The sequence below is a fragment of the Neodiprion fabricii genome, chromosome 6 (assembly GCF_021155785.1).
Source record: "Neodiprion fabricii isolate iyNeoFabr1 chromosome 6, iyNeoFabr1.1, whole genome shotgun sequence".
NCBI lineage: Eukaryota > Metazoa > Arthropoda > Insecta > Hymenoptera > Diprionidae > Neodiprion > Neodiprion fabricii.
Window position 1 is genome coordinate 10,900,210 of NC_060244.1, and position 16,944 is coordinate 10,917,153.

The following is a 16,944-nucleotide window of genomic DNA, read 5'->3' on the forward strand; positions in this document are numbered from 1 at the left end:
ATGCAATGATTCAGCCCGAGCTATTATGCACGTAATACTATTTTCCAACAAACGCGTTATCTATATAACACAAGTATACAAATATTGGGGATACAAATTAAGGTTCATCAGGCTTTGAACATAAATTTGCTGTTCAATACGAATCATTTTAATATAATTTATAATTGGTGATGATTGATAGGAAGGCGAAAATGAACGAGGATATCACACGATATAATAATGATCGAGGCAAATCTTCGATAAAAAGTTTATTATGTGTACTGCAAAATTTTTGACAGAATATTTGTCTTCGCCAAGTTGAAATTGTGAAAATTTTCAATTAATCGTAAGACCAAAGTAGGTATTCGGCAAGATAACTTTCGCATTCAAACTTTTCTCTGTTTAGACGGCGCAGGCTTCGTTTATCGAAGCTTGTAGGTACAGCGATGATTTAATAATTACTCGTCCAAAATTGCGCGTCCTTGGAAAATGAAATACATTTTTCACCCTGTTTATCAGTTTTAAAATTAAACCAATTGACGTCTAGCCCGAATTTTAAAGCATCACGCGGTCGCGTCAGAAGTGTGTACCACCGAGACATCCGACACTTTAATGCCGCCTTGTCGAGAATTTGTAATTTCACACGTGGCGTAACACGGTCCACGTGTTACTCAGTGGGGACCAACGGGAGGGAAAACAACCCCGGTTGACCGCTGTCAGCTGACCGCAGTTCGTATTTCCATTCGCCGAGACACGGACACCGCGGTCAAAGGGGATGCCACCGATCAGAACTTGTCCCACGTACCTTTTCAGGAGGAGGAGCGAAGGAATATCGACTAAGAATTTAATACAATGTAAAAAGTTGGCAAAAATCTGTAGTCTAAATTTTTATTCTATGCTACATCGTCGCAATGTTATATTATATGTAAATAATTCAAACTTATAAAGAGCGCCCTAGTTTTTGTACTTTTAACCGAAACGTCAACACGGTGTGGTACAGGGAAGAATAATCGTCAAGACTCGGTAATTAATTATCCGCATAGGCTGAGAAACACGAAACTGAGCTGTAAGGGAGTCTATTCGAATTTACAATTTTAGAATTTTTCTTTCCGCGGGAAACAAAAGCTAAGAAAGAAATTGACGGAAATCCGAGTCCCGATACTTAAGCACATCAAAGGAGGGAGGGAGAGAAAGAGAGAGAGAGAGAGAGAGAGAGAGAGAGAGAGAGAGAGAGAGAGAGAGAGAGAGATACGTTAAGTGAATGGTTTTTATTTCCAGGAAACACTGTGGGCGAAATGGCGGATAATGAGCGGCGTAAACGTACCGCGGGCTCTCGATATAAAAGTTGATTAATCAATAATTAAAGTAGCGCGTGAAGGAGTGAAAAAATGCAATAAAGAGAGATATAGGGAGAAGTAGAAAAAAAACAACTTTCAAGAGTTAACGAATTATTTGCTACGCAATGAGACGTGAGTGCAGCCGGTAAATGCTGCAGCTGACGAAGGTAATTATCATATAACAATGAAGCGGCAGGGTGAAGGGTGGGGGTGGGGGTGGTGGTTTACGAACAGAGGGACGGACAGTCAAGGGATGTATTCAAACGGGTGGAATATCGCGCGCCGCGCGTTGCATTTGTGTGGGTGCACGTATCGCAGTAGAGAAGTGGAAGTGGGATCGGCATTGGGTGGCGGCTACGTGTACTTATTATCGATATCACACCATAGCTGCTGGCACGGGACTTGCATAGTGTGAAGTTGGATACCGAGCGAATTAGAGAGATAGATAGAGGGAGCGAGGGAGGAAGGGAGGGAGGGAGAGAGAGAGAAAGAGAGAGAGAGAGAGAAGGCGGCGACGGCGAGCAGGGACACAATAGCGAATAGTACGTAGGTAGGTTTAATACGTATACAACGTAGATACACAACGTACGTACGAGGCTAACGTAGAGAGAAGGCGGCGGACTATACACGCCGTGCGACAACAGTACAAAAATCAATACAACTTGGCCCCCCCGCTTAGAAAGTATTGTCCGTTAACGGGACGGCGTAAAAATTGGGAGAGAACCGAGCTTCGGGGTTGTTTATCAATTTTTTCCATTATTCTTTTTTCTATTTCGAGTTTTAAAACGCCCCTTCCCTGACGAACGTCGGGACGAGGTGAACCGAGTGACAAATCGACAAGTAGATTCACATCCGTTGGCGATGGGGGTACAGGGTTAAGAGAGCGTGCATAAATTCGTTACGTAAAACAAGGCTAGAGACGAAATTAAATCGAGGAAATCGATCGCGGTGGTGAAAGTCTCGTCCCGTTTCCAGGGAAGTACACCCGGTGGTGATAGGGAGCTTTTTCATCCCGCGGAGAAAAAAATTTCTCATCGAACGTATCCCCCCTCCATTCCCTCCGAGCCCTCCGTCAAGCTCTATTCCATCCTCGCCCGCGTTTCAACTTCGCCGTGACCACCGTGAGGCGAATTTTAATTCCCACTCGTTAGCCGTTCTCGCTCCTTTTCCGCCCTCGCCGAACAAACGCCGGCGACGCGCGAGCTTTCCTGCAAGTCAATACCTGTCAGGCCGCCCGCCGCCCAGTAGTCTCGGTCCGTATTCGTACGGCGAGAGCTTCGCGGCGCTGCTGAGCCGAAACGCGAAAACCACCCCCTCACAAGCGCCACGGCGGTCGGACCGTGAACCAGCACCGTTCGCTCTAACCTATTTGCGGCTCCGTGGACCCGTGCGGTGCACGATCCCGCCTCACTTTCGCCGTGATTATCCTTCGAATATTCGGATACAGGACGAGGCGAAATTAATATCGACACGGTTTTGCCCTGTGTGTGTTTACCAGTGACATCCGCGCGCCGAGTAGCTTGCAGTTTTTTACACCGAGGCATCGTCCGAGTTCCGAGCATCCTGACGCCGATCACCCTCTATGGTAAGCGTTCCTGCACTCTCGCCTTTTTTTTTTTTCCCCACCCAGCAGCGTGACGCGTGTCGTTTTTTTATGGGCCTACTTATTTTCTTTCCTCTACGCTAGGTGTAACGGTTTTTCTCTTTTTGTCGTGTCCGTTTTATTTCTCCGCTTTATGCTCGCAAGGAGCGTAATATTGTAATTGCCGCTCTGGAATTCATCAGCTGTGCCGAATCAACGTAACGGGGTGGAAATTCCGTATCTGACACCTTTTTCAAACCGAGTTTCTACGTGACCGCACAAATTCTTGCCTTCGCTTATCAGTGGAAAGTTAATTATTTATTTAACGAAACAAACCGCACCGCGGTACGTAACTGTCACACGTGAAAAGGGGATTGATTTTCAAAACAGTGGGACGATGATGAATAAAGGCTGCAGGTAACGTGGCGGAGCATGCTTAATCTCTTATCAATTATCGATAAGTTAATTTTTCACGTTATTGTACGTATTTTTCCTTATCCAATTCTCTGTTTCGCGGTTACTCGAATGAACATGAATGTCCGTTTAGTTTCGCCGAATAACGTCATTGACGCTTTAGAAAGTAGAAAAGAAAAAATAAATAAACAGAAAAGAAAACACTTAAGTGGCAAAAATTAATTCAACGTAGACGGAAGAATAAAGCGACGAAAGATACGAGTGAAAAAAAAGTAAGCATCACTTCCTTAGAATTTAATATTTTCACGAGTATAATTTCAAGGCTCCTGAGACGGGGATGCTTTTCGGCAGTTTTCCGCATTGTGCACGTTTTACCGCAGCGCGCTTTTCCGCGTACAGCCTGTTAGAGGTGTATACGTATATTTTTCTCGGCACCGTGCCGACTGTCGCTTGTTTCTTTTTTTGTCTTCTTATTTCTTCCAGCTTTTCTTCCCTTTCCCATTCTCTTTTCCCCCGACTGTCTTTTCCTCCCGCGGCTTCGATGGCAGATAATAATACCTTTGAAAACACTACGTTCGAACAACAACTCACGGGTATTGTCAGTTTTCTGGCACACGACGTACACGTATGTCTGACCACCCACCCGCTATAATAGTCACCACCTATACGCATTGTCGTAAAGTTCTTTACCCATACGCGGCGGACGGAAGCTTTTGCAATAAGGGAAATATATTGTGAGGATCGGACGACCTACCGACGAGTTTTATCTACCTTTTAACGTTTGAATTTTCATTGGGGTAGGTCACGCTCCATCCCGTAATTTTTTCCCTCCCCCATGGATCTCTATCTCCCGCCGCACTCGCATTGTCGGAGTTTATGATATCGAGCCGACGAATGGACTGCAAAATTATACGCGGGGAGACCGTTTTAGTTACGATTATATCATTTTGCTTTTAATATTTCTCGCGAGAATTTCGGAGAAATTTGCATTCAATTTTGGCCCGGGCTTCAAGGTTGTAGAAATAATATCTCGGATGTCTGTGCCGCTATCAATGTGAAAAAGGTAATCACTCTTCATCGTTTCCATACGTAGTGTGTAGATGTTTATGTTTACCCTTTTCAATCCTTTGCTTCCGATGAGAAGCCCATCGCAAGAGACGGCAATGCCTTACGGGCTTCTCATCGGAAGCAAAGGATTGAAAAGGGTAAACATAAACATCTACACACTACAGTCTCCTTACATCGTGCATGCAGAGAAGAAATTCTTACTCATAAAAATTAATCATAGCGTAACTGGCAATAGTCTTGTAATGAAGCGTTACCGAAAATTTTTCACGAATCGTCAATCCGTGATATGTACGAACTGTTCAATCCTAACTCGACCAACGATTTTCCCTCACCATTTTTGATTTCAGTCACAATTTTTTATACTATCTTTCTAACCTTGAATAGTACTCCCGAATTATTTAATTTTTTTGCCTCCAACCATTATTCTTTTCATGAATTTTTAAACCTCAAGACAGAAAGACGTTTTTTATTTTCTCTAAAAAATTCTCCGATCACAGACAAACATTTTAGACCATATCCGGAAGTGGAAACTTCTTATACGTGTGTCACTAACTTGAAGTTTTTTCTTCGTAAATTTGTTAAATTCGGTATTTTTATTGGTAATTATTCATTTTTATGCACCAAGCGGATGTGGAATTATGCATATCGTACATCGAAAATCACGCTGTAAAAACTCGAAAAATTTCGTTTTCTCAAACCTGCCATAGAAATTCATGTAGTACTATTTTCACTTAAAAATCACAAATTTATGAAAAAACTTTTCTCCAAAAGTGACGGTTTTGTTTTAGACATGCGAATACATATCGACGTGTTCATACTTGTATGCATACTGCGATAGACGTATTATTATTTCGACGTAAATTAATGTAAATATATACATGCACATCAATGTATCTATAATTTCACACCCGCTTGGTCGGTAAAAATAAATAATCGGCAACCAGAGTAACAAATTGAACAAAGTCACGAATAAAATATGTTCGAACAAGTGACACAAATATGAGGAAAATAGTTTCCACTTTCTGATATGGTCTAGAATGAATGATTTTTGAACGGAGAAACTTTGAAAAATCATTGGTCGAATTCGTGCGAAATACGTCGTATGTATTTAAATTATTCAGGAATTACCGTATCGAGGTTTTCAGCCACCGTTGCTAAAACTGTCTCTCCTCGTAACATAAGCCGTACTCGTATCACTCGCTAATTCGCCGGTCGCATAACGGGCCGAACAATGATTTGCAATACTCGCCGTAGTAGTTTCTCCGATGGCTCGAAGTAAGTTGAACCCCCAAAATCCGGCCCCCGTTCAAAAGCGCGGGCTTAGTTTATGCCGGAAACTTGAAAGCTCGTTGAGCCGAGCTGGAAAAGCGTACCTCGTAGCCCTTGTAACGAGTAATTTGTGTCAAAACCATGATCCGCGGATGAGGTGTATACGAAACGTATCCCGTATGCGACAACGCGATGTCCTCATATCTACGATCCTCCCGATGTTGTACCCTTATTTTGATCGCGCCATTACCGTCCCCGTTGCTGCCGGCATAACGCCCGCGATGATTGGATCTCGAATGGAAATATCCCTTTGATCGCATCGCTCCACCTCCGGTATCCATGCGTATACGTGGGTGTGTAGTACCTACCTTTCGGTGTGTCGTGCGGACCGAAGAGAAGGGCTCGATCTCTTTGCACCTTCCGAATCCATTTGCTATTCTACGCGACATCGCGCATCCAGATAGGTGTCTCCGTATAGGTATGCGATCGTCCCTTGGTCCGTCGACCGGGTGTTAGGGATCTATTGACACCCACTTCGGCACGATCTAACCTCGCGCGTGATAACGCCTCTCCTCGCCTTCTTCGTTGCTCGCTCAAACCTCTTGCAGCCCTTATGTAACGCGAATGATGTGTCGCCCCTTGATTGTGTACCGTGATCAGCCCCCTTCAAACCCCACGTATAAACCGCGTATGCGCGTACAGATATATGACGTGACCACCGGGGTTCGGGAACGAGGTCCTCATATTGTATGTTTTCAGTGCACTTATGCTTTATGCTAAAAAATTTGCGATTGGCCATAAAAAAGGAGTCAGACGAAGAAAGAATGACAATTGACGGTACATGGATGCCTGCCTCTTGAATTTTGTGCCTATGGTCTAGAATTTTATATTACGTACTTAATCGAATAACTTATTTTGACTTTGCTACGTAGACGCGAGGATTTTTTTTTTGAAAAATTTTGTATCACATAGTTTACGAATATACGTATATATTAGACTGGCCGTTCAAAACAATGTTTGTTCTTTAAGTTGAGGAATCTTAAGTTAACCTTGAGAAAACAAGACCCTCCAAAGTTTCAATGCTCTATCTTACTGTGAAGGGGTGCCTGTAATTTTTCTTTTCTTATAAAATAAGATGTTAACCATTTAGAGACCTTGATCTTTTTGAATTTTATAACGATTCAAAAAACTCAAACGGTAGATATAAATAAATACATCTGGGATTGAAAATATTTTTTACTCAAATATTTTCAATTTTTCATGATGGAACATTCAATATGGCATCCAAAAAAAAACATAGTCCAGAAATTAGTCTATAAACATTTTGTTTAAATATGAAAAAAAAAAAATTACAGATACTCCTTGATAGTGAGATAGAGCATTGAAATTTTGAGCATAACATTTTTTTTGTACTGCTAGTCTAATATGTATCAGCGTGTGTCAAAAAAAAAAAAATGTTTTTCCAAACGCGCATCAAAATTTCGGTAGAGCATCTCAAAGAGAATATGTTCTTTCAGTGAAATATGAGCTTTTAATATCGATATTTAGAGGTGTCTATTTTATTTTTTCCATTTTCCATTTACATAACACGCAATAAAAAAAAAAAAAAAAATTAAAAAATGTTTGAAAGCTTTCTTGTAAACAGCTTGACGTATAAACTATCTAAATACAGATTCTTATGGGAAATTTTATGCTCTATAAAAAGGTATTAATATAAAATTTTTTCAGCTCCACCGTTTAAGAGATATTCGCACTTAAATATTGAGTCACAGTTAAATCATGTCTAAGTATGTTTTTATAGTTCATAAGCCAAGCTGCTTACGAGAAGAAAAAATTCAGTCATTTTCCGATTGTTTTTACGTTTTAATTAAATACTGGAAAATGGAAAAATAAAATTGGCACCTCTAAATATTAATATTAAGAGCTCATATTTGATTGAGATATTTTATTTGAGCTGCCCTACAGAAATTTTGACGCGTATTTGAGAAAAAACAAGAAATTCTTTTTTGGCACACCCTAATATATATATATGTATATACCGTATGGGCGATTCAGAGGGCAGTGGATAATTGGACGCACGCGAGAAATGAGTTTTCTCCGTTTCTACCCGAGAGGAACGGCTGCAGCTACTCTGCAGTGGATTTCGTATATAAATTCACCATTCCGGTGTAGAGCCTGGGAAAGAAATTGGCTCTCCGGTGTTGTTACCGTGCATCCTGCAAGAGCTGCGGTGCACTTTCGAGTTTCGACATTCCGTGTAAGACAATCGCAATTATCTGTACCAACTCCAAGGAATTCCAATTCGAATGAACGGCACGTTATACTCCGCATTTGCAAATTAAAAGATGTCCGTATATTCCGTTTGAGTAGAACTTGAACATTAACTATTGCTCTCTAGAAGTGAGACAGCTGTATTACAAAGTTGCTTGCAAAATTAAAAATAGACGCGTTATTTTTCTTTACTTACAGGCTGCTGATTAATATTGTTTTCCGGTAAAGCAAATAACCTGAAAATTTCAGATCTTAACGTACAGCCACTTTGGAGATAATTGTAATTTTTTCATGTTTCTGTGGTGGTCGAGAAACGTTAAAAAAAAATTGTGAAAATTAGGGCAAAAGTTAATTCTTTCCCCAGACCCGTTGGTAATTCTTCTCCGATCGCGTTAGAGTGACGATAAGTAAAAATAATAACTGAAACAAAGTGAAATAGAACCGAGGAGATAAGATATTTGGTATAGCGACTGGGTGATCGGCGATTATTCAGTATATCACGTGGTGTACACGTATGATATGTATTTTACGATCTTGTCCTTGTGAAGACATCTTGGTACGTACAAGGTGAGGGGAGATAGCTACTTAGAAGATGCGTGAAAGCATTGTGAAGAGTATTGACGTCGGGAAGGTTTTAAATATTGTACCCAAGTCACGTCCTGGGTCCGTATCCACCCCCATCGCCCTGCAAGCCAGCAGCCCGAAAGCCCGCGAAGCCAGGATCCAGGAGCAAGCTCTCCTTCGGGCAACCCCGAGCCTCGCGTCGCGTCGGTCGCATAACTACCGCAAGGTTACCGCCGTCCGGGAGACAAAGAAGATTCGAGAGGGTGGAAAGTATTAAAAAACTTTGGGTGAGAGAGAGAGAAAGAGAGAGAAAGAGGGAGGGAAGTTAAGGAATGGGAGGAAAAAAACCGAGGTCCCGGGGTGAAATCGTAAAGCCTGTTTTACCGCGACATCTTTCCCGCGAACCTGCAGCACGCCGCGAGTGTGTCAACCTGTTTCTAACCGGGACGAGGAAAAGAGTAGCGCAAGCTTTATCGTTCGATTTCTCCTTGAATTTGCCTACAAAGTTCTTCCCTCACCCGGGTCTGTTTCCTCTGCACCGGAATGGCGGCGGGAGAACTTTGGTGAGTTATACAAGCACCGAATGAATCCAACGATGCCGAGGAGGATGTGGATCCACACGTACGCGATGTACGTACAGGCTATAGTCCAAGTCCTGCAGAGCTTGCGCCGCAGGGTGAGATCCAGCTGTTTTATTGGACCGAAGCGTCGAGAGGTCTTTTCACGCCAAGTCGCATCGCTGGATGGTTTAGTTTTCCGAGGGGGTGGGTTTGGTGCGGCAGGGGTGTGAGGGGGGGATGGGAAACTCTCGCTGATCGAGAGTTGGGACGGACCGAGAGGCGGAGGCAGGAAAGTATTCAGGTAGTTATGACAATTATAAATGGAGGGCAGAAATGAGGACGACGTCTAGGCTTCCAGGCGTGAAATGAAGACGGAGGAAACTATGCAGGCTGCACGCATGATATTGGTGACGGTTGGGGGGGACAATAATTATACCTAACTGGCGATAAATGTGACTCTCTGGGTTCCGGTGTCGTTACGGAAATTCAATACAGATTGTTTCACACTTCATTACTCTGCTTGCGGTGAATGAAACCGCTATTGATAACCCGATATTATTATACCATATTATACATCGCTATTCGATATGCGGTATAATTCTATATGGAATTCCAATAGTTTGCGGCTTCAGGTTGGAGGAAAAAGGTAGATTTTTCTTCGAATGTTACGCACGATTTGCGCGATGCGTTTACGATCTCCCACGTGTGAAGTGCGTGATAATTTTTTAAGATTCTGTATGTTTTAATCCCTTGATATGTAAGTATTAATCGAATATTGAAGCAATTTGCAAATATGTACCACCTGGTAATAACGTCGCAACATTTTTAATACAAAAAAAAAAGTATGTAAACATTGTTACAAAGCTTTCCAGTTTCGCCATGTCGGCCGCAATGCTCTACGATTGGGTTCGAAGATATGGTATGCGTAGTATATCACAGTATTCGCAGATCACCGTCACGCACAATCATCACGTGACTCCTAAATATCGTATAGTAGTTTAGAGAAATTGCAATGCAGATTTTAGTCGGTTTTTCTAAAAGCACTGTACCAATTTCTATGATTCGACTCTACTATAAAATTTGACATAATGATTTGGAAGTACTGTAATTCTTTTAATGTAAGAGTCTGATATTTTTACGCGTCATTACAAAAAAATATATCAACTTACGGATAGGTAATGAAACGAACATTGATCCAAAAAAATTTCCGTCTATAGATAACTCTTCCTTTCGACAATTACCAGTGAGATGATAGTACCTAACCGAGCACGCCGCGGTGATAAGCGAAAATGCGCGATTCATTCGGTCGACGACTGACTCTGAGAGGCTGTGTCATCCACCAAGCGTGTGATGTATGTGACTTGCAGATTTATTCGCATTACAGCAGCGTTATTGAGACTCCTCTCCCAGTATTCAATCTGTAGCGCTGATCCATAATCCAGCGCTTCCGCTTTCGTTTCGAACGAAGATAGAGATCTAAATACCCCGAGAAAGATAAAAAATCGTTACGAAAATTGACAACTGTGCTTTGTGTATGGCTATACTCATTAGGGTGGTCCTTTTATTTATTACTCATGGAATTAGAATCAGTTAGAGATGCTCAAACCAAGTACGCATTGGAAAAAAGTCAATGTGTTACTTGGTAAAGAATTATAACTAAAATAGGTGATCTTTCTAATCCAAAAACGTGACCTAATGAAGTCACCACCGTATAATGACCAAGACAGGCTTTCAAATCTTTCATTTATATACACCGACAAATCTCCCTCACGCGAACTATGACGTAAATATACCGTAAGATCTGAATTTTTCGATGAAACGTCAGAAAAGGTTGAAGAACAGGGTTAAGCAAGTCTACAATACAAGCGCGTTCGTTTATCACAATTTATCTATGTAACAGGGAAGTATACAAAGTAAAAAAAAATTTTAAAAATCAACAACAATAATGTGCATAAAAAATAATGACCAACTGACCTTATTCCAGTGATAATTTAAGACTCAAGGGTAATGAACCTGGTTAATCAGCACGCAACATAGACGTAGAACCACGTGCAGTCCAGTTACCGATGATTCTTGACTTTTTTGAACGAACGATTATTTACAACGAAACCTTTCTTTGAATATACTTATTTTGAGGCTTGGCATATGGCTAAATTTTGTGTCAAAGTATTTTCAAGGACAAAAGATAACTGACAGGACAATTGGCTTAACATATAAGTTTGACTGTTTCGGCATCCTTGATATACTAAAATGAAACCAAGTCTAAAATTTTACGCTTACTATTCGCATGCACCTAAATGTAAATTTGTTGATACGTGACCGAGCATATGCTGATTATGAGAATGACATTACAAGAATGATTGTGACTTAGTGATACATTCATTAGCCTATTCGACGTTTTATCAACGGGGTCAAGACTCGACATGATATCACAAAAATTCTATCATCTTACTGATTCCAACTTGAAATAAATTGTGTCGGTCATAATCAGGTCAGTTGCGAAAATTGACGAAACTCGCGATATCATGGATGTTTGCTTGCAGACAAAGTATGTATATTGATAAAGACGGCATGTTTCCAGTGATATCGAAATGTGTTACAGATAACCCCTTATCTGGTCAGAACCGATGAAACGTTTATTTATGAATATGCCTCTTATTTTAATGTCTAAGAATAAATCACCTCCAGAGTAATTGAATATGAAAGTAAAACTTCAAGCGTGTTGAACGGTAAAAAAAAAAAAAAAAAAATTACAACAGTAACGGTAACGACAACAATAATAATAATAGTGCAAAGTTAAGTAATTGTAAATGCAGTAATAATGCCGTAATTAACGTTGTAGCTCCGTAAAATCTAGACATGTAACAGGGGCTTATTTATCTCGGAAAGCGAAACTCGTAGAGAAGTAAGGTGGTTCGCAGATTCCGAAATAAAAGTTGGATTGTTAACAGTTATGGCATGCAAGTCGTGCCGAGTATACGAAGAGAACACGCGATACTGCAGAGAGACTCTATTTCTCTGGTGCAAACAACTTGAGAAAGAGGTTCGTAACGACGCAAGTTAATTCTACCTCACGTTGCACTGAAAAGTTAACAGGGAATGAAATGCAAATGAATCGACTCTTGTCCACAATACCGTCGACGGTTCATCATTCTTACGAAAAATGTCGGCATGAATTACAGAATTGATGAATCGTTCGCTGCGTTGAAGAGAGCTATAAGCAGAACGGCAAATCAATGCTAAAATGCTAATGAAAGTTATTAATGAATCCCTATAATTGTATACGAAGGAAAAGTTAAATGAAATATGTAAATAATGAAATACAATTCAATCGAATGATTATTATGGATTATACTCCTCGCTGTTTGCGGGAAAATTAATTCTGCTATATCGAGTGAATTATTCGAATGCGATTGAATGTAAATCGACGGATGAAAATAGTCACGGGTTTTTATACGAAGCAGACGTTTGTTTCGCCCTGATGAATTTCAATCGAATGTATGACAGAGCGTGTCGGACAGATGTTGGAGGAAATAAACACACATATATTTCCTCTTCCAACGGGTAACGTCAAGTCTGTAGATATGCAAGAATCTGTTCAATCGAGACGAGATCAAAGCCCGGTTGATTCAGCGTTCGTGAAATATATTGTTTTCCTTTACCGTTCTGTGCATTCATACAACCCTCCGGGTGATTGAACGAAAATTACTCGAGAAAACGGGATTTGCTTCGGAGAGAAGAGACGGAAATTTGATTGGCTGGAAAACAGGATGTGATCTCGAACCTGGAACTAAATTTACGTTTAAATTCGCACTGTGTTCAATTAAACATGATCAAGGCAATACCGGGATGCAATTTACCGGTGCAGCGATAAAGAAGGATTGAAAAATGGCGCTATTTTGGCAAGCGTGTGAGTAAAATGGAAGCGGAGATGTATGAATGTTGAAAATGCAGAAACGGGGCTGCGTTAAACGATAACGAATTAGAACCTGCTAAGCGTAGACGAAAGTCATTTTTCAATTTCACACGGAGACATAAGCGAAAGGGAGCAATAAAGCGAGGACATGGAAAGAAAAACTGAAATATCCTCCCTGAAATTAAATCTCGTATCTTCTTTACGATTGACCGACAGCCCCCGAAGGGAGGAAGGAATAAAACGAATAAAGCGGTTAGGGGAGCGAGTGTGAGTCCGTTATATGAAAGCGGTTCGTCGGAATTTTGGTAAAATGAAAACAGATCGCGGCGGTTGGAAGCACGCAACGCGTGTAACTCGCGAATCCTCGAGGAGGAGGACGCGGTATCCTGGAGGTCCGATACCGCAGCCGCGAGATTTATCCCCTCGATTTCTGTGCCACACTCGGACTCCGGGTATACGGCGGAATAGGTTGGGATTATTTACTTTAATTTCATCCACTCCATGACGAATGTACGGTGTCATCGCCCCTGGGCAGCGCCGAGCACGCGAGCCCTGGAATTTCATACTCATATATTACATCCGGCCCGCGAGGCCGAGTCCGAGATGACCTCTCGCCCCCTCCCCGTGAACACTTTATGACGATGCATGAGGTACCTTGGGAGAGAAATGGACCGAAACGATGCACGTGTATATATATATATATATATTTATAAATGAAAAGAGGGCATGAAGAAGAGAAGAAAGTAAATGAGAAATAAGAGGGTATACACAGCCTGGCTGGAGGAAATTTTATTCTATTCATTTTGAAAAAAAAAAAGAAAAAAAATGAACACGGAGAAAGCTTGAAGTCGACTATCCTCGTAGAGCAAAGTTACCTGGTATCAGGGTGCCAGGGAAAACTACAGGAAAACCAGGAAATGTCAGGGAATTTGCGGGCCTCGTGTTACAGAATTTTTCACTTATATTCATTCATATAAAGCCGCAAAGTAGAATATATTGCATTTGAACAAAGATGAGAAACTAGTTTTTTGTATACTTATTCGCTTGGTTCGTTTTACTGTTTAAAATTAATTCTCTATTGAAATTATAGATGTTTATCCTTTTTTATTTGTCAATTTTGGCATTGCAAACCAGTGAAATCAGAAAATTGAAATCTACACTGAGAGAAAGTTTTACTTTCGGTTACCGCTCAGTCCTTGACTGTTTTCATTTTTTACCACAATCGAAATATATAGTTCTAGGTACAAAATGAAAGTCAGCTCTGTAGCTGTTACCGGAAAGTCTAGTATCCGTTACTATTCTTTCTCGTTACGATCACTCTTACTATATTTTATTGTAACTGTTGCAAAAATTTTGGTTTGTGTAACAACAAATTGACGTTAAAGGCTTATTTAATTAAAAAAAGTGCAGTAAACCGAACAAATTGACTTTGCGTTGCAATTACCATGAAAAGGATCGAGAATAGTGCAAAATGGTTACGCGTACCTCATTTTTCGCAATTCCAACAATATTCAAACAGTTTTTTAACGATGCCTGTTTTATTGAATTTTTCTAGTTACTATAACAAATGAAATTTTTCTCAGTGTATTCCTTCTATTGCTTTATTTCACGCAAAATGATCTTTTAAGGACTTTTCGAGTAGGAAAATTACTCTGAAAATGAAAGTTGGAAATACCAGCATCCAAATTGGCATCGTTTATGAAAATTCCACTAAATTCTGTCTAAACTAAAAATCGAGTTATTTGGCTTCGTCGAATCACACGTGTGTAACCTGCTCTGTGAGAATTTGACTTGTCACAAATGTGAGAAACAATCCAACGAGAAAATGATAATATTTCTCTAGCGTCAATTATTTGTGATAATAAATTCTTATATTCTTACATGACGCAACAAATTGTTCCAATCAATTAAGTTTTCCTGATATTCGTTGCGAGTGTTCCCCTGAAATTTTCTTCGATTGCATCACCTTTCCAAGCGACTGTATAAAAAGCTACCCAGTCCATTCTCCGAGTGACGTCGTCACAGAATCTTTTGGTGTTTAGAAATCTAGATACTTCCTACTTAAAAGTATGATTCCCTTTGATATTCGTACAGTATTTCGAGATTGGGCTGTTCGAGCCAGGAATCAGGCGGGATACTTCAAGATTTTAGTTAAGGTAGGACGGAATCTCCGGGAAATGGGGTCGTCGCGAGGAGCTGCAGGAAAGACCGAACCAAGGTGTTAACATTTTAGTCGAACCGCCCCCGCGCTTCGCGCCTTTCCCAGCGCGCCGTTGCAGACTCTGCTAAGCTCTAAATTTCGCAAATTCCAAGAAGGCAAGTTTCGCACTGCGCCCATAAATCTCCACTGGCTGCCCCCCGCCATGTACCCCATACAGCGAGCCTTCACTCTCGCGCCGCCCTCACGGTCCTCTCTCTTAGATACGGCCCTGCCCCGCCCGACAAACGAACTAACGAACCGCCCCGAGAACTCCGAGAACGATTGAAATATTTATTTCCATTGCCCTAATTACACTTGAGAATTAATAGGCTCCACCGTCCGAATCAAGACTTTATAGAAAAGAGAAAAACAAAAAAAAAGAACTGTTGAAAAATTTCCAGCACTGTTATTTATGCTTCAGTAATGGTTAACGCGAATTAAACAACATTTTTACCCTGTGATGAAAATGAATCTGAGCATATTTTTACAATGATACAGGCTACCAATAAGATTTCATCAAATCGAGAAAACGTTTTATAATTAGACCGATAATCAAACAACCCTTTTATTCTTGTGATTCCGTTCCGATTTCATAATGTTTTTACACAAATTTTCTAGGAGACTTATGAATAATCCTATGTTGGGCAAAAGAGCCCACAAACATCAAAATTGGATCAAAAACACTAGTGTTTTATCATTTGACACAATTTAATTACCAAAAATTTTTTCCAATTCCCGATATCTTACTACTAGCTCGTGTTATTCGAATTTGGTCAGATTCATTTCTATTACAGAGCAGGGATCATAGCGGCAAACAGTATTGCTGGAAATTGTTCAAACGGTTCTATCTCTCTTTCTCTCTTTCTTGCAGCCGATATGTTCTCAAAGAGTCACACCCTATGACTGTATAGAATAATTATTACATATATTCGGTGAATAATTTGACGTAAATAGTTGACCTTACGTGAGATACGTTCTCAATAATCTTTATAACATCGCGATAAATGCTCCCTCCTTTCGAGCATCAAGTTGGGAAGACGCAACTGCAGTCAGAAGGGGCTTGCAAGCCTTTACGCTCAGGAACGTTGTCTGATTATTTGAATAATCAGGGAAGTCAGGGATGCGTGAAACAAGTGCCAGAAGATATTATCCTGGCGCAAGGCGAAGTGTAATCGCGAAAATAGCTGGAGGACATATTTATGTATTATGTTCCGTACCGAATTTCTCTACGTTTTACTTATGTGCATGTAAAACGGGGTATTGCAAGACAGTGATAATTATGAGCATAAGTCACCGGCACGCGGCAAGTAAATGCCTACGTGTTGGATGGCGTAGGGTGCATATTCGTGCTGCGGATAAGTTGGGGCTTGACAGGGGTGTGAAAATGAAATATATAATTTAATTCTCCTCAATTAGGAATCTTATTCCTGGGCCAAGGTGTGTAATACAAGAACGCGTGTTCCGTTCATTTTATACACATGAGTATACATTATACATGTCATGTGTTATATGCTGAGTAAATTAATCGTGCGAGAGAGCTTCGGGATTAGGAAGAAACGAGAGGTGGTGGAAGGTTGCGAACGATCGGTAATTTCGAGAAATCTGACGCCCTTTCATTGCAGAAAATAATCGGAAAAAAAACTTTTCACGTACGAGCATATTTGATTTTCGATTCTGTTTTTTTATATTTATTTTTATTTTTTTTTAATCTACTGCCAAGGAAAAATAAAGAATTTGACCGCATAGCGCAGGAAAATCACGTTAGTAAATTTCACCCGGAGTTA

At 40.6% G+C, this 16,944-nt stretch overlaps 1 protein-coding gene across 1 annotated transcript in view; it reads left to right on the forward strand.

Annotated features, from left to right (window-relative positions):
• The first annotated feature begins 2,648 nt into the window (after positions 1-2,648).
• Positions 2,649-16,944, forward strand: part of LOC124185513 (protein Fe65 homolog) — a 193,346-nt gene continuing 179,050 nt past the window's right edge. Inside the window, exon 1 of the mRNA XM_046576369.1 lies at positions 2,649-2,901. The gene's annotated coding sequence lies outside the window, so the exon portion shown is untranslated. The remainder of the gene's footprint in view (positions 2,902-16,944) is intronic.